This window comes from Podarcis pityusensis (assembly GCF_964106645.2).
Source record: "Podarcis pityusensis genome assembly, chromosome: 14".
Lineage (NCBI taxonomy): Eukaryota > Metazoa > Chordata > Lepidosauria > Squamata > Lacertidae > Podarcis > Podarcis pityusensis.
This window is the reverse complement of record NC_138039.1, coordinates 46,572,182-46,591,065: the sequence shown is the minus strand read 5'-3', so window position 1 is coordinate 46,591,065 and position 18,884 is coordinate 46,572,182.

The following is an 18,884-nucleotide window of genomic DNA, read 5'->3' as shown; positions in this document are numbered from 1 at the left end:
ATTTAACTTATTCAGTAAATTTCTGGATTTGTGCAAAACTTCCAGAGGGGCATATATTACGAGAAATCCTGTGAGGTCTTTGTTTTCAGTGTGTTGTTTGCTTTGTGGCCTTGTGGGTTACGTTGCTACCACCTGCTGGACATGTGGATGGTGTGAATCTGGTTACACTCATGGCTGTGGTCAAGACTTGGCAGCACATCTTCACGCAGCATCCCTGTTCTTTGGGCGTGTTAGTTCCACTAAGGCCTGCCTTCTCCTGTGCCTTTTAAATCTACTTAGAGCCTGACAGGCGGTTGCTATACCTGCCTGTTGATCTCTGAGGGCTTCAGCACATATTATGGTGCTACCAGCAAATCACTCCCTCTCATTGCAAACTCAGGATTGTATCAAAAAGGGGGAAGGATAAAACAAACTCCCTGCAGATGTTCTTTCTCTAGCGGAGTTGGCTTTCCCCAGGCCACGTTGTTCTTCGGGTGTGCGTGTGTGCAAGTGACCCATGTTCCTCTTTCCTGTGCCCAAAAACCAAAATGGTCTTTTCTCCTGCCACTGCAGTCTCTGGGTGACTTTCACATCTTTGCTGACAAAGAGTGACTTTCAGCTACGGGGAGGACACTGGGACCCATTTGTACTCTGCAGTCCACATGCTCTGCTCATTGTTCTGCATTGGCTCCCTCCCTCCCTCCCTCCCTCCCTCCCTTAAGACTGAAAGGGATTGTAGGATCATTCAGTATGGGATAGCTCCATGGGAGCATGAATCATGGCTCAGCGAATCATAGAACTGTAGAGCTGGCAGGGACCTCGAGCGTCCAACCCCCTGCAAGGCAGGAATCTACTTTGTGCTTTGCTTGTAGGATGGCACCAGTTTTAGTCTGCAGTTAAAAGGAGCAAGTAATTTTAAAAACCGCTGCTAGTCTTCTGGAGATGCAACATCAGAGCAGGAAATGGTTTATTATTTAGTTTATACCATCTGGGGTGGAATAGCTGCCATCTAGACATTTCTGTCTTGGGCACCAAAATGGTGTGGGCCATCTGTGCCCATCTGTAACCGAATGTGTGCCCAGGTCCAGTATGTGTGTCTGCCACTGACTCACAAATTGTCTCTCTCTCATCCGCCTACCAGTTACAGGTAGGGAGCCGTGTTGGTCTGCCGTAGTCGAAACAAACAAACAAACAAACAAAATCCTTCCAGTAGCACCTTAGAGACCAACTAAGTTTGTTTGTGCATGGACACGAAAGCTCATACCAATAACAAACTTAGTTGGTCTCTAAAGTGCTACTGGAAGAATTTTTTAAAATTTTGTTTCCACCTACCAGTGTCCCTAAACACATAAGAAAAGAGTCCCACAAGACGAGACTTAAAGTCTACCTAGTCCAGGAGTGGGGAAAGGATGTGACTACAGTGGTACCTCGGGTTAAGTACTTAATTTGTTCCGGAGGTCTGTTCTTAACCTGAAACTGTTCTTAACCTGAAGCACCACTTTAGCTAATGGGGCCTCCTGCTGCTGCCACGCCGCCGGAGCACAATTTCTGTTCTCATCCTGAAGCAAAGTTCTTAACCTGAAGCACTATTTCTGGGTTAGTGGAGTCTGTAACCTGAAGCGTATGTAACCCGAGGTACCACTGTATCCAGATTTTGTTGGACACCGTGATGTTTTTGGTACAGCCACTGATCACGGATGATGGAAGTGGCCCTGAGACCTGTGGGTATAGGGCGGCATATAAATTCAGTAAAATTTAAAAATTTAAAAAATATTGTGAGGGCCACATGTTCCCACCCACCTTGTTTAATATCCTGTTTTCAACAGTAGCTACACAGATGTTATGGGAAACCCAAAAGTAAAGCCTAAAGTAGGCTTGGGCGACCTGTGACCATCCAGTGGACTACAACCCCCATTACTTCTGACCATAATGTCTAGGACCGATAGGAGTTGGAGCCCAACAACATCCAGAGCAACCAGCACTCATGAGGTACACTGCTTATGGACATGGAGGTTCCATTTACCTATCATTGCTAATAGCCCCCATACCATGGAACTTGTTGCAATGGATATGATAAGACAAGGGTGGGAAACCTGTAGTCCAGCCAGATTATGTTTAAAATTTAGAGTATTGTACATTTTTATTTGTGTAAGCTGCTTTGATTTTATATACGTGTGTGTGTGTGTGTGTGTGTGTGTGTATAAAAATAAACAAATCCCCATCATCCTTGCTGGGCAGAACTGAGAGGAGGTGCGGTCGAAGAACTGGAAGGCTGGAGGTTCCGCATCCCTTCTGTAAGTGAATTATGCATAAGGAAGATAAATAATTTCTTTTGTCCTGAGTCATGCTGCCAGACAATTTTACTGGGCGATGCTGCATTCTGGTATTATGAGCGGAAATTAATCTCTACTCAATCTTTTCCCTTCACATAATTATTAAAAAACTCCTCATGCTCCTCAGCTTCAGAAGCAATTCCTACTATCTTCAATGGCTCTTATTTCCAGGTAAGTGTGCATAGGTAGGTCAGCCTTACCCATTATTTCTTGTAAAGCAGAAACAAGGCAACCAGTGTCCCCGCAAAGTTTCGAGTATCAGATCATGGCCATTTTATTTCAGGATGCCTTGACACCACTGAATGCTGCTCTGCTCTTTTTATTTTCTGATGTTTTAGTCTGTGTTTTGAATTTCATACATTCTGGGTGGGATTTAATTTTTCGTAAGCTGCTTTGAGACACAGGCAGAAAGAGATGTGCGTGTTCTAAATTCTTCAAATAAACATGGGGTAGCCAATGTATTTTTTTAAAAAAAATAATATTTATTGAGTTTCCAAAAATTTAAACACTACAAACAAAAAAGCAAAAAGAAAAAACAAACGAAAAACAACACAATACAATACAAAAACACTACAAAACACTAACACATAAGACAAATAAAACAAAACAAAGACCATTTAAAGCACATTAAACAATTTCAATGTCATATCTTTCGTTCGCTTATTTCCACGACTTCCTCACACCTCCCTTTTTGTATTCCACATCAATTAATTATTTCAGCAATTCCTTTCCATCTTCCTCTGTTTTCTATCCTATAATTATCTTAACACATTCTAACCTTATTTTGTTCCCTTTAATGCTCTATTAATCTATTTATACTTAATTCCTTACAACATTTCTGCTAAAGCCATATAACTTCAGTCCAACTTTGTTCTAACATTCATTAATTTTGCAATATTTCTATAGTCTTTAAACTTCCAGTCTTCTTCCACCAGCTCTTCTCCCTGGTCTCGGATTCTGCTGATTCTCTCAGCCAGCAAAAAGCAGATGATTCACAACAAAATTTAGGGGTCTGGCAGGGCAAGTCCACCTCCTTCTTTAGCATCCGTTAATATCTTAAATTTTACTCGAGGCTTCCTGCCCTGCCAACCAAATCTAGAGACGTCCCTCTGCCACCTCCTGAGACAATCCCTCCCATCCAAAGCTTGCCATGTTTGAAACAAAAGCAACATCCCCGACATCACAGCAACCCTCGTCCCCACCACAGCAACTCGGCCCAACAATAACAACTTCCAATTTAACCCTATTTCCAAATCCCCCTTCTTTTCAAGCCAATGTAGTACCTTACAGATGTTAATCAACTCTCGACTCCTATTGGCCCCAGCTGGCATAAGCAATGGCCAGGGTTGATGGAAGCAGTGGTTGTTGGCATCCGTATGTCTTGAGAGACAGTGGAGTGCACCTCCAGGGGTGAAGTCAAAGAATTAGAGAATCACAGCACCTGTTGTGGCTGCAGAGACTGATAAATCATAACTGCTGCCTCCTGTGTTGTTTTTGCTGCAGTAGCAGTGCAAAGGGGATCTCTCCAGGGCAGTGTGTCTGGAGGTCCTGGACTGCTCAGACAACAAGACCACCCCCTTTGGCATTCCTGATGGGGTCCAAAGGAAGGTAATGGTAAAGGGGCCCCTGACCATTAGGTCCAGTCGTGGCCGACTCTGGGGTTGCGGCGCTCATCTCACTTTATTGGCCGAGGGAGCCGGCGTACAGCTTCTGGGTCATGTGGCCAGCATGACTAAGCTGCTTCTGGCGAACCAGAGCAGCGCACGGAAACACCGTTTACCTTCCCGGCAGAGCGGTACCTATTTATCTACTTGCAATTTTACGTGCTTTCGAACTGCTAGGTTGGCGGGAGCAGGGACCGAGCAATGGGAGCCCACCTCATCATGGGGATTCGAACCGCCGACCTTCTGATCGGCAAGCCCTAGGCTCTGTGGTTTAACCCACAGTGCCACCCGTGTCCCTGGTCCAAAGGAAAGCAGAGCAATACGTTTGGCACCAGCTTGGCTGCAGCAGGTGCCAGAAGGAAGCACACAAGACGCCATCCGACCATTTTAGGGTCCCCCCTATGGATTTATGTAGGGTTTACTCCTTAGCCTTTTCTTCTCCTGAAGACGTCCCACAAGGCAGCAGGTATGGATTTTCCCTCAGAGCTTACTCCCAAAGCCTTTCTCACAAACGAATATACAGTGGAATCTTGTTTTCTCAAACTTAATCCGTTCTGGAAATCTGTTCAACTCCCAAAACATTTGAAAACCAATGCAGGGGAGGACTTCCGGGGTGGCGCCACTGGCAATGGCGGACTCCCTCTGAACTGGAGGGACTAGCTCCGCGGGAAACGGGTCTTCTCCGCTACGGCGAAGCGGGGACCCTTTTAAAAATCACAGGCGGATGAAGCCTGTGACCGTGGGACTCGGCGGGCACCCTTAGCGCCCCCCCAACCCGCAAAGGAACCCACTAACTGGCTCCGAAGTGAAGAGGGGGAAGTGGCGCGGTGCTGTAAGTCAACTGCTATTTCCGTGGAGCGAAGCCGCATAGCCACTGCCGGAGAGCGCTGCCTTTTTCCTGGGACAATTTGGCTTCTAAAATAAGCACCCGTGAGTACTTAAAATTTGAACAATCGGACTTTAAATAAGGACTTGCGTGCAGAAAGGAATTGGACTTAAAAATTTACTTCAATTTGGTACTGAAACGGGAAGGTCTAATCAGGAAGTCAGCCTTCCGTTTATTTGTAGACAGAATAAAGCAAAGACAACGTAAACTAGAGCTCAGAAAATCGCCTCTAAAGGATTGGATTTCATCATTTAAAATTGTGGAACCCCCCTTCGACAGCAGGAGAAGGGGGGGATCTTTTTGGATTGTTTAAAGTGACTTTAAAGTAAAGTAACTTTCCTCTGTCCTGATCCTGGAGCAGGGTGTCAGGACTGACGTTTGAAGTTCATTGACCAAAGACAAGTGTTTTTGACAGATAGCTAAAAGAAGAGAAACATAGTGACTCCACTGTTCCCTTTCGCATTATAAAGGAATATATATGGACAAAGTATCCTAAAAAAGGAAACTTTGTTGCAAGAGCAAATAGAAGTCTTCCCCCTAGGGGGAGTCTGCGAAACTGTAACTAACTCCAGGGAGCAGGCAGCTGTCACAGATTACAACCGTGGGAACAGGCATCTGACCTTGCAGGACAATGTATTCAGAAGCTTTGTTGTGTGCTCTCTATAAAACAAATGCCCTACTGGAACAATTACACCAGAAGGTGAATTGGATGGCGACTTCGACTAGAAATTTTGAACAGGCAGTGGGAAACTCTGATCAGACAGTGGGAAAATATGTGGAGCCCACTCAGGAGTGTGTTTTGACAGAACAGGCCCAACAGGAATATGATTTTTCGGATTTGACAAATGAACTTGGAAAAGCCAGATTTGGAAAGGAAAAGTTTGGCTTGGTTTGGAAATGGGGGGCTGGATTGACCCCCCTATGCTGGAATGTTTGGACTTTTCAAATAAGGCAATGGGCCGTGAGATGTTTGGGACTGTGGGGGCTCTTAATTTTGGAGGGTCTTTGAAACATGCTTTTAAATACTACATGGAATTCAGTGTTGAACATGGAAAAGGGGCTGATCCTTCGAGAAGGGTCAAAAACATTGTCAAGCTGGAGTTACCACGAGCAGGAGACAAGGGAAAATACAGTTACAAATATGAAGAAGAGCCGCAGAAGGGACATGGAAGAGACTTGAGGGCCTCGGATATAAGGTTGCCAGGTTAATGGGCCAGATCGATGGGAATAAGGACTGACAAAACCCGGAACCAGGAGGAAGGGTCGTTGGATGAAGATTGGATTTGTTTGTATCTCTTTTCTCTACCATTAGAACTGTTTTATAAAATTGATGAATGTTAGAAAAATGTTGGAATGAAATTACTTGGCTTTAGTAAAGATGTTTAAAGAATTATGAAAGAATATTATGGTTATGAGAAGTTGGTAAGGATAAGATTTAAGTTTTAAGCTTTAAGGTTTATTTTATTATAGAAAGATAAGATCAAAACAGATTAGGGTACTGCAATGACAGAATATTATGAAATATGGAAAGGATTTGCTGGGATAATTAATAACTAGGATACAAAGAAAGGGAGGAGGAGGAGGTCTAAGAAAGAAGGCAATGACAGTTAAGGATCTGAAAATAATGAATTTGTTTTTAAATGTTTTTAAAAGGTTTGTGATGTATTTTTGTATTTTTCTTTTTTTTCTGTCACTTTTTCTTATTTTGAATTTTTTACTCATATGGTGGGAAGGGTTTTTTTTTTTCTTCCCCTTTCTACTTTGTCAATTATTTTTATTTTGTACTTTCTTCTGTTTCTATTTTATGTTTTTCTTTTTTGTAACATTTTGAAAATTTCAACAAATATCTTTTTAAAAAAAATGAAAACCAATGCACGACTTCTGATTGGCACAGGCGCCTTGGAAACAATAGCCGAGAGCCGCAGCGGATGTTCAGCTTCCAAAAAATGTTAGAAAACCAGAACACTTACTTCTGGGTTTTCGACGTTCAGGAGCCAATATGTTCGTCAACTAAGCTGTTCGAGAACCAAGGTTCCACTGTAGCTGCAAGACAGAAGAGGTTTAGGGTCAGAGTTTTCCTTCTCCTAGATGGGCTACCTTCCCAGGTGAACGAGCCCCATCTGCCCCCTCACTTCCCTCTACAGAAACCACCTTCTTGACTGTTGGACCCAGTCTTGGTCTCGTCTGCTCAATCTGCCTGGAGCCTGTCCTTGCATGCATTTCCCTGCATGGGAATGGTACTGCAACAATATCTAGTTATCTCTCGCTTGGACTACTGCAATGTGCTCTATGTGGGGCTACCTTTGAACTTGACCAGGAAACTACAACTAATCCAAAGTGCGGCAGCAAGACTGGTGACTGGGAGCGGCCGTCAAGACCATATAACACCTACACTGGCTCCCAGTACGTTTCCGAGCACAATTCAAAGTGTTGGTGCTGAGCTTTAAAGCCCTAAACAGCCTCAGTCCAGTATACCTGAAGGAGCACCTCCACCCCCATTGTTCTGCCCGGGCACTGAGGTCCAGCTCTGAGGGCCTTCTGGTGGTTCCCTCGCTATGAGGAGCCAAGCTACAGGGAACCAGGCAGAGGGCCTTCTCGGTAGCGTCACCCACCCTGTGGAACGCCCTCCCACCAGATGTCAAAAAGAAAAACAACTACCAGACTTTTAGCAGACATCTGAAGGCAGCCCTGTTTAGGGAAGCTTTTAATTAAAAGCTTTTATCTTTCCCACCCCGACCTGGCCACAGTGATCCATGCGACGGTCACCTCCAGGCTTGACTACTGTAATTTGCTCTATGCAGGGCTGCCCTTGAAGAAGAAGAAGAAGAGTTTGGATTTGATATCCCGCCTTTCACTCCCTTTAAAGAGTCTCAAAGTGGCTAACATTCTCCTTTCCCTTCCTCCCCCACAACAAACACTCTGTGAGGTGAGTGGGGCTGAGAGACTTCAAAGAAGTGTGTCTAGCCCAAGGTCACCCAGCAGCTGCATGTGGAGGAGCGGGGAATCAAACCCGGTTCACCAGATTATGAGACTACCGCTCTTAACCACTACGCCACACTGGCTCTCCCAGAAACTCCAGCGGGTGCAGAATGCTGCAGCGAGGCTCCTCACGGGGTCTCTGCCATGGGAGCATATTCACCCAGTGCTTTTCCAGCTGCACTGACTCCCGGTGGAGTACAGGGTCAGATTTAAGGTGCTGGTTTTGACCTTTAAAGCCCTTCACGGCCTAGGACCCTCGTACCTACGGGACCGCCTCTCCCGATATGCCCCACGGAGAGCCTCAAGGTCCATAAATAGCAACACCCTAGTGGTCCCAGGCCCTAAGGAAGTTAGATTGGCTTCAACCAGAGCCAGGGCCTTTTCAACCCTGGCTCCGGCCTGGTTGAACGCTCTGTCTCATGAGACCAGGGCCCTGCAGGATCTGATTTCTTTCCGCAGGGCCTGTAAGACAGAGCTGTTCCGCCTGGCCATTGGCTTGGAATCAATTTGATTCCCTTCCCCTCTTTCTTTTTTCTTTTTCCTTTCTCCTCCTGTGATGAGGCTGCATTTTAATATTTTAATGTTTCAATATTTTAATGTTGTATTTTAATCTTGTTTTTAAGTTGTATTCATTCAACTTGTTTTTATTATTGCTTGTTAGCCACCCTGAGCCCGGCCTTGGCTGGGGAGGGCGGGGTATAAATAAAAATTATTATTATTATTATTATTATTATTATTATTATTATTAATGTTTAATAGGTTACTGTATTTTAATGTTCTGTTGGAAGCTGCCCAAAGTGGCTGGGGAAACCCAGCCTGATGGGTGGGGTGTAAATAATAAATTATTATAATATTATTATTTTTATTATTATCTAGAAGGCCACACTCAAACCCTCTCTCCCCACTCACCTGAAGCTAAACTCAAATCTCCCAAAGGATTTAGTCTTTACTTGCAGAAAAGTTTCTCCAACTCTGCATTCCTGGCAGGCCATAGCTGCCCCCAGCTGCTCAAAGTTCTTCCTAGACACTGTAGGCAGATTGCCACTAAGCCCTGGAAGGGAAGACAGGAAGCTGTCTTATCTAAAGTCAGGCCCTTGGTCCATCTAGCTCCGTATTGTCTGGCAATGGGTCTCCATGGTTTCAGGCAGCAGGCACTCCCAGTCTTACCTGGAGGTGTCTGAAACTGAACCTGGGACCTGGTCCACAAAACAGATGCTCCACCGATCAGCTCCACTGGTACATCCCTTTCTCTAGGCAGGCGGCCAGGACCTGTCACGACTCAGCAGCCTCCCCGCTGCTATGAGGGGGATGAGGAAGCCTGTCATAGCTCCTTATAAAGAAAACAAACAGGTAGGTCCATTTCTGAAATGAATCATTTCTTGGATTGGCAGAGAGGCTGGTGGCAGCAGAGACTTTCTCTCTCCCTGACTGTGCAAGAATGAGTTCCTAAGCATTTACCGTATTTTTCACTCTATAAGACGCACCAGACCACAAGACGCACCTAGTTTTTGGAGGAGGAAAACAAGAAAAAATATATTCTGAATCTCAGAAGCCAGAACAGCAAGAGGGATCAGTGTGCAGTGAAAGCAGCAATCCCTCTTGCTGTTCTGGCTTCTGGGATAGCTGCGCAGCGTGCATTCGCTCCATAAGACGCACACACATTTCCCCTTACTTTTTTGTTTTGTTTTGTTTTGTTTTTTTGCTTTTATGATTTTATTGAATTCCAACTCATTATACATTTTATCCATTATACAACAAATCATATCCGTTTTAGACTTCCTTCAACGTCACTGAGATTCTTTCATAGTTATCCCTTTAGTACACATTTCATTCTTCCATATTGCCATTTACATCTCCCTTCCCTCATTATTTCTATTAAACAATATTCAAAAATTCTTTACAGAGCCTCTTTAAAACCCGCCAGCGTTGTATTTACACCATAGTTATTTTCCAGATAACACACAAATTTCTCCCAGTCCTTTATAAATTTTTGGTCTTTAATATATCTGATTTTCCCTGTTAATTTGTCCAATTCTGCATATTCTATTAATTTTGCTCTCCACTCTTCTACCCTTGGGATTTCCTCCTGCTTCCACCTCTGAGCCAATACGATTCTGGCAGCTGTTACAGCATACTGGAAAAGTTTGCAATCTTTTCTTCTAATATCCTTCCCTACAACACCTAATAAAAAAGCCTCTGGCCTTTTCACAAAGGTATACCTTAACATCTTTTTCATCTCGTTATAGATCTCATCCCAGAAGCTTTTGACTTTCTTACATTCCCACCACTGGTGGAAGAATGTCCCTTCTTTGTGTTTACATTTCCAGCATTTGTTATCTACCTTATACATCTTTGCCAATTTTACGGGTGACAGGTACCATCTGTAGAGCATTTTCATCATATTTTCCTTCAATAACGTGCAGGCCGTAAATTTTATGTTCTCTTTCCACAACCTTTCCCAATCCTCCAGTTGGATATTATATCCTAAGTCCCTTGCCCACTGTACCATCACTGACTTCACCTCCTCGTCCTTCGTGTACCACTCTAACATTATTTTATACATCTTTGATAGATTCTTAGATTCATTATTTATTATCTCCTTTTGGAAGGTTGATTCTTTTTCTGCATACCCCCTTTCCTTCAACTCTTTTTTAAACATTTCGTTTATCTGAAAGTAGTGTAACCAATCATATGTTAATACTTTAACTTGGTCGTATGATTTCATTTTCCACTTCCCTCCTTCGTTGGTAACCATTTCTCCATATGTTCCCCACTTTCCTCTCATGTTAGTTTTCTTAACACACATTATTTCTAACGGGGATAACCAATGTGGGACTTTTGGTTCTAGTATATTTTTATATCTATCCCAAACCTCTATTAGTGCTCCTCTAAAAATGTGATTTCCGAATCCCTTATGTACCCTCTTTTTATCACACCATAGGTACGCGTGCCACCCAAATTTGTTATTGAACCCTTCCAAATCTAATAATTCTTTGTTTTCCAATTTTACCCATTCTTTTAACCAGCACAGGCATGCCGCCTCGTAGTACAATCTCATGTCTGGTAGTGCGAAGCCTCCTCTCTCTTTTGCATCTGTCAATAACTTAAATTTAATTCTAGGCTTCTTTCCTTCCCAGACATATCTTGAAATTGCCTTTTGCCATTCCCCAAAAATTTTTGTACCTTTTAGTATGGGTATAGTTTGAAATAAAAATAACAACTTAGGAAGCACCATCATTTTTACCATTGATATTCTTCCCCATAGTGATAGTTTCAATCTGTTCCAAACCTCCAAATCCCTCTTTATTCCTTTCCACATAGGGATATAATTATATTGGTATAAATCTATATTCTTATCCGAGAGCCAAATTCCCAAATATTTAACCTTTTTGACTACCTCAATCTCCGTTTGTTGTTTTAATAATTCAATTTTATCTTGGTCCATATTTTTAACTATCATTTTGGTCTTCCTCTTATTCAGTCTGAATCCTGCTAATTTTCCAAATTGTTCCATCTCATCCAAAATTTCTTTTGTACTTTCTATAGGTTCTTCCAGAGTCACAACCACGTCGTCCGCGAAGGCCTTAACTTTATATTCATTTGTACCTAATGTCACCCCTTTAATTTGCTTATTTTGTCTTATTGCATTTAGTAGAACTTCCAGGACCACTATAAATAGCAATGGCGAAAGCGGACAACCCTGCCTTGTTCCTTTAGATATTTTAATATCTTCCGTGATGATGTTATTTATAATCAACCTTGCTTTCTGTTCTGTATAGATTGCTTCAATACCATTGAAAAATTCATGACCCACTTCCATAACCTCCAAATTTTTCAACATAAATTCCCAGATCACATTATCGAAAGCTTTCTCTGCGTCTACAAATATTAAGCTTGCTGGTTTGTCACACCTATCGGACAAATATTCAATGACATTAACTATATTTCTTATATTGTTCTTTAATTGTCTGCCCGGTAGGAAACCTTCTTGGTCTTTATGTATGATTTTTACTAATATCTTTTTTAGTCTCTTAGCTAAAATTCCTGTGAAGATCTTATAATCTGTGTTCAGTAGCGAGATAGGTCTATAGTTCTTAATTTGGGTTAGGTCCGAATCTTGTTTTGGTATTATTGTAATAAATGCCTCTTTCCATGTTCCTGGAATGTCCTTTTCTTTTAAGATGTTATTCATTACTTCTACCAACGGGGCCATCAACGTATCTCTCATCTCTTTATAATAGCTAGATGTAAGTCCATCCGGACCTGGTGCTTTCCCTCTTTTTAATTCTTTTATGACTTCTTCTACTTCCTCTTTACATATTGGGGCATTCAGTTGTTCCTTTTGATCTGTCGGGATCTTTCTCACCATCTTCTCTTTCAGGTATCTTTCTATTTTCTTCTTGTTATTCCTTTCTTTATTCCTATATAGTTGCCTGTAAAAATCTAAAAATCTTTTCCTAATTTCTTTCGGGTCTGTTATTTCTTCTCCATTTACCTCAATTTTATTAATTGTGCTTTGTTCTTTCCTTTTCTTAGCCTGCCAAGCCAGCCATTTTCCTGATTTATTGGCAAACTCAAAGTTTTTTTGTCTTAGCCTTTTGATATTCCATTCAACCTCTTTATTTATTAACATCGCAAATTGGGTTTGGAGAATCTTTATTTCCTGTAGTATCTTCTCGTTGTTAGGTTTTTTAGTCAATTTTTGTTCCTTGTTCATAATCTGTTCTAAGATCTCTTTTGTCTTTTTTTCTTTGTTGTTTCTTTTCCATACATTCTGCTGAATAAAGAGGCCCCTCATCACTGCCTTACTTGCATCCCACACCACACTCGTTTTTGTCCCTTTATCCATATTATCCCTAAAGTAATTAGATAGATTTTTTTGTGCTTTTTCAACGAACTTTTGGTCGTCCCATATGTTATCATTCAGCCTCCACCTAAAAGTTCGCTCTTCAAAACCTTTTAGCTCCATTTCTATAGGGTTATGGTCCGAAATCACCTTAGCCTGTATTTCAATTTTTTGAATTCTTGGAGTTAGCTCATTTGATACCCATATTTGATCTATTCTTGACATTGATTGGTTCGATTCTGAGTGGTATGTGAATTGCTTCTCTAAAGGATGTCTGAGCCTCCAAATATCTACTAAGTTACAATTCTTCGTCATCGAAAAGAATGTTTTAGGTAATTTCCCTTCTTTATTCTTCGTTCTTCTCAATCTATCCATTTCTATTGAAACCACACCGTTCATATCTCCCATTATTATAATTTTTTGGTCCATGTATTCAAATAATTTCTCCTCTAGTAATCTAAAGAATTCCGTCTTATTCCCGTTTGGTGAATAGATCCCAACAATTATCAATTTTTCACCTTGCCACTTAATTTGAACCATTATGATTCTGCCTTCTTCATCCTTAAATAATTGGTGAGATTCAATTTTATTTTTAATATATAATACAACACCTCTTTTTTTCTCTTTATCCGAGGATATAAATTCATTCCCTAACCTTTTATTTATCAAAATTTTCCTGTGCTTTTTGATCACGTGCGTTTCTTGTAAACATATGATGTCTAAATTTTTCTTTTTTAACATGTGTTCGATCCTGTTCCGTTTTTTCTTATCATTCATCCCATTCACATTCCAGTTCCATAGTTTTAACGTCATTCTTCTTGTCACTGTTTAGATTTGAGTTTTACCTTATAATCTTTCTGTCTCTTCTCCTTTTTCGTCTTCTTCCTCTTCTTCTGATTCTCTCCCAACCTGTTCTTCTTCTTCTCTTGATTCGAATTCCTCCCTTAGGTTTAATCCTCCTTCTGCCCCTTTAGCCTCTTCCTCTCCCACTTGGAGCTCTTTATATCTCCTTGTAAATTTTCCAATTTCCTCCGGACTAGTTAATCTTCTTTTTACCCCTTTATAAAAAAACGAGACTCCTTCCGGAAATTCCCATCTGAAATCGATCTTCCGGTGGAGCGCGGAACCCGTTACAGGCGAGGGTTTTTTCCGGTGGGAAAGCCCTGGCTTATTTAGCCGAAAAAGGAGGTTTTTAGGGCGCAAAAAACCTCTGGTTGTACCTCTGGAGGGTGTCTAGGGGTTCAGGTTCCCGGCGGTGCCTAAAAAGCTGCCCGTCCGGCCGCCAGGTAGCCTCCGTAAAAAGAGGTGAAGAGCGCGGCGGAACGAGCAGCAGGCGATCGGGCGGCCATAGCAGCGGCTAGTAAGCGAAGCCCCGAGCCTGTGGGAGATAGCGCTCCGCTCTCAAAATAAAGAAATTCGGATGCGGAATATCTAAAAATTGCTGGAACTGACGAGCAGTAAGAGCAAGGAAGTCTCCGAATTAAAAAGAGAAGAGCTCGAGTTCAGCGGACGTCTGGCTTCATTTAAAGACACAGGCTGTATGCAGAGCCTAAAATGAAAGTAAGTTGCCGCTAGCGGTTACTATTACCGTCTCTCCTGTAACAATTTAGTCTATGTGAACTACGGCGAGGAGAAAGTAATTTTCTTCATAAGAAAGAAGAGAAGGGAGGATTTTAAAGGGGAGCAGAAAACTTTTGTGAATGAAGCGTGATCCCAGCGTCAGTGAAGCATTGGAAAGTCAAAGAGGACTATTCTATTATATCTCTGTGGCTCTGTGAGTGCATTGCCACGCTAAGAAAACCTCTGACGCCATATTAGGCTAAGAAGGACTCCTGATGTTATATTAAGTGATCTTATAAGATATTTGGTTTTGCCTTCCTTTCTTTTTTTTTGAAGAAGGTGGTTTTTGGTGGTTTGTTTAACATCTTCTACATCTGTTCTCTATCTCTGTTTGGAACTTTAAATTAGTGAAAATTGGACTTTAAAGAGAACTGTTGGAGTAGGGAAACCATCTAAGAACTTTTCTCCAAAATTTGGTAGGGTTGGACTCCCTCTAGTGGTTTAAACTAAGCATTACTATTTAAAGTAGGAAACCTCTGTGGAGGTAATTCAAGACTGTGAAATAAAGAAAAACTGTCTTCAAGAAACCTCTCCAATACATAACGGAAAATCCTCCCGGAATTATTTACTATAGAAACCTATTTCTAAAGGACAAATTTGTTGCTAAGGGATAAACAAAATAAATATAGATAATTACAGATAGTTTGGAATTTGGAATTTGGAACTTGAACATATTGGAAATTACTTTTGACTTTATATTCATTATCTCTGTCTTCTGGAGTTTTGACTTTATATTCTCTACCTTTGTCCTCTGGAGTATTTTTGGACCACCAAATTTGAGGACAACTGATTTTTGGAGCTCTTTTGGACCCTCAAATCAGAGATAGTTTAATCAACGTTCTGATTGGATTAGCCCGAATGGGGGCAAGAAGAATACAGATTGACAACTAATTTCCTTCAACCTATAGTGGAGGACGCGACAAAAATCTATGATTTTGAAGGCAAACTGTTAAAGAACCTGTAAATCATAACTCTTCCTTCTTTTGAGTTTGTATTGTCAGCTTTTGATGGATATTTCAATAACATTTAATGATAATAGTAATTGTTATTAGTTAGGAACTGTCTAGAAGCTGTATAGTTTAACTTTTTGATATCTGATATTTGATATTTGAGGAAATGTCGCATACACAAAAAAAGGGGGCAGAGGGGGGGACCCCAACAGATAGAAGAGCTTCAAAACAGGAAGCAGATTTCAGAACAGAAATATTGAAGATGTTTGCAGAAATTAAACAGAGTGAAAAAAATTTGGAGACAAAATTAGAACAGGTTGATAACAAAATTGGGAAAATGGATAAAAAGATTGAGGAGACAGTTAGTGAATTAAAAGGGCAGATTAAAGAGGTCTCAAAGAGAGTGGATGAGGGACTAAAAAAGACAAAACATGAAATGAAAGAGATGAAACGGGAAGAAGAGAAGATGAAAAAGGAGATTGCAGATTTAAACAAAATACAGGAAGAAATAAAAGATTCTATCGCAATAAATGAACTAAAACAGAGAGAAGTGAATCTGAGATTGAGGCAAGTACCGGAAATACAAAATGAAAATATAAAAGAAAGATTGATAAAAGAAATTGCGCAGTGGATGGAGTTATCGGAGGAAGAAGTGGCAAAAACAATACAAAATGCATTCAGAATGAAAATAAGATCAAGTATAGCAAAGAAATTCCCAGGTGACTGCTTAATAATATTCAAAGATAGAGAGATGAGAAATCAGATTTTGCAAAGGAATAGAGAGAAGAGATTATATATTGATGGGAACTATATAATTATATTTAAAGATATTCCAATAAGGTTGTTGAAACAAAGAGAAGCCTATAAACCACTGGTGCAACTGCTTAAGAAAAATAAGATCCATTTCCCCTTACTTTTTAGGAGGGAAAAAGTGAGTCTTATAGAGCAAAAAATATGGTAATTGCAGAGGGGATTTTTCTCACTTCCACGGAAGCTGCCCGGCAATATGGCTCCGTTACAATGAGGGAGGTCACCAGTTAAAGGAAGCTTAGGCAACTCATGGACAATCTGAATATGATGTACAGGAAATGTTGAAGCGCAGCAGCCCATGATGACAGAACCTTTGGCATCTCCCCAAGAAGGGACCAGAAATATAGCCGATGCATTGCTACACTCAGATGTGCACACTGTCACACTGAATGCCTTTTGTGTGTATGTTAACTATGAGGTGCCAGTAGACATAACTGAGTAAATTGCAAAATGGATCCCGGACCCCTTATGCGCCCCCCTTCTCTTTTGAGTGTGTGGTGAACGTTGAATTTAAAAGTTGATGATAAAAATAAACAATGCATATTAACAATCAAACAGTTTAATGTTTTGTAGATGCTTTGCCTTACTTTGAGTTTTAATAAATGTTCTAAACAATTAAAGCATACCAAAATTAGGGTTTTGTCCTGGCTCCTGCCCAAAACACAACAGCAGCAGCATTTATTCATAAGTCACTGGCCACTGGAAATCTGGCTGATCTCCCCCACTCAGTTTCCCCATGCTTTTTCCCCACCAGGGGAATCTGTCCATTTTGGTTTCTCTGACTTTCTCATTTTTTCAATGTTAAGTTTAGCTCTACTTCAGTTTAGGAATTTCTTAAATTTTCATGAGGATTTTTTTTTATCAGCATGTCTGTGCAAATTTCTCCTAATATACAAGTCTTTCCATTTAGTTTTGACAGTTGTATACCTGTGCAAAGCAATTTTCTCTCCTAACCATTTTTATATATTATTTTCGCAAAATATATGCATTTTCATGCACACTTTACTCAAGTATATACATTTTTTGTACCCGTTACTTGCCTGCGTTACAAAATGAGGAGATGTGCACATTTTGGAAGATGGCTGCATTTCGTCCTGCATATTATTTTGAAAAGTGTGAATTATGTAGCTTCGCTTTTAAGTGCAAACTGAATCCAGTTTCTCCCCCATCCCTCCTCGCCCCACGTTTTAAAGTCTTTCCAGCTTTATTAATTATTTATTCATCTGGTTTATTTATATCCCCATTTCCTTCCACCATGGAACTCAAGGTGGCGTAAAATGAGTTCCCAGGGAGTCTCCCATCCGGGCACTGACCAGAACCAGACCTGCTTAGCTTCAGCAAGGTAGCAATGCATCTTGTGCCTTCAGGCAGGGGCAGGGGTGGGGGAATAGGTAAATAAATAAATATGTAGGATTCCCACTTCTACACCCAATGCCATGTACCTCATCCTTCCAGCTGTTGTAGGAATATAGAATAAATGTTGATCATTGCACAAGGTAAACACACATACATAAGTATATAAACCACATGTCTAAAATAGTACAGGAGATCAATTCAAAAGCCACCTTAGCTCTCCAAAAGACTCTAAATATTTCCTCTGCCTCCTTATTCTCCCTTGTCCGAGAACAGCCAGGGGAAGTTCCTGAAAGGATTCCTCTCCTATGTCTATGAACCTCCTTTCTGTTAATTGTCATTATTTACCCAGATGCTCTGCATTGAGGGATCCTCATTGTCTTATCAAATGCTAATATTTTGTGTAAACTGTGTCTGGAACAATGTGAAACTTGCTAAACCACACCTTGGCCTGCCTGAGCCACAGTAGCCCCACCTTAGGTGTAATGTAATTTCTGACTGTTTGTAGAGGGATGTCCTCCCTCTCCACGCCAAAATACAAATCCTTAAAAGAGATGTTTCTTCTTGGTTCTGGGTTTCTCCTGCTTCCTTGCTAGGAGGGGAGGGAACTCTGTCGCAACAGAAAAATGAAGATCTGCCTTGCATTCACTGCATCCTGCCTCCATCCATTCATCTCTGACCAATCATGGACTTAGGGGCCTTGGGGAGGTCGGCAGCAAAAGCCAACCACCCCTATTTTTCTACATTCATGTGGAATTGTGCAGGAAGCACGACTGCGTCCCTTTTCAGCAGATTTCTTAATTGCAAATGGACTGCCAAGTTAACCAAGGATGGCCTGTTTTCCACACCTTTCAAGTGGACCTAAAAAGCCTTAAATGTCTCAGGACCACTATACCTCAAGGAGCGTCTCTTTCCATATGAACCTACCTGGACCCTGAGATCATCCTCTGAGGCCCTCCTTTGTGTGCCTCCTCCTCGAGAGGTCTGGAGGGCAGCAACACAAGAACGGGACCTTCTCTACAGTGGCTCCCTATCTGGAATGCTCTCCCCAGGGAAGTTCGCCTGGCGCCTTCATTATATGCCTTTAGGCCCCAGGCAAAACTGTTCCCTTTCAACCAGGCCTTTAGTTGATCCGATTTACATCCTATGCCCTTTTAAAATGTGTTTTTTTTGTGGGGGGGGGCGCTATTGAGTTGTTGTTTTATTTTTATTGGCTATTTCATGGTTTTATATCTTGATTTTATTATGTGAACCGCCCTGAGACCCCCGGGTATAGGACAATATATAAATTTAATTAATAATAACAACAAATGCTTAGGCAAAGGCGCCCCCCTTTTCTTCCTTTGTGCGAGACACGCAGCCAGGGCTGGGCTGGGGAGGTAGGGGCACTGCCTGCCAGTGCCAGGCTGGCAAAAGGGCGGCAGCAGCCTCCTCGGATGGGTAGCGCGCGTCTGGTGGCGCCCC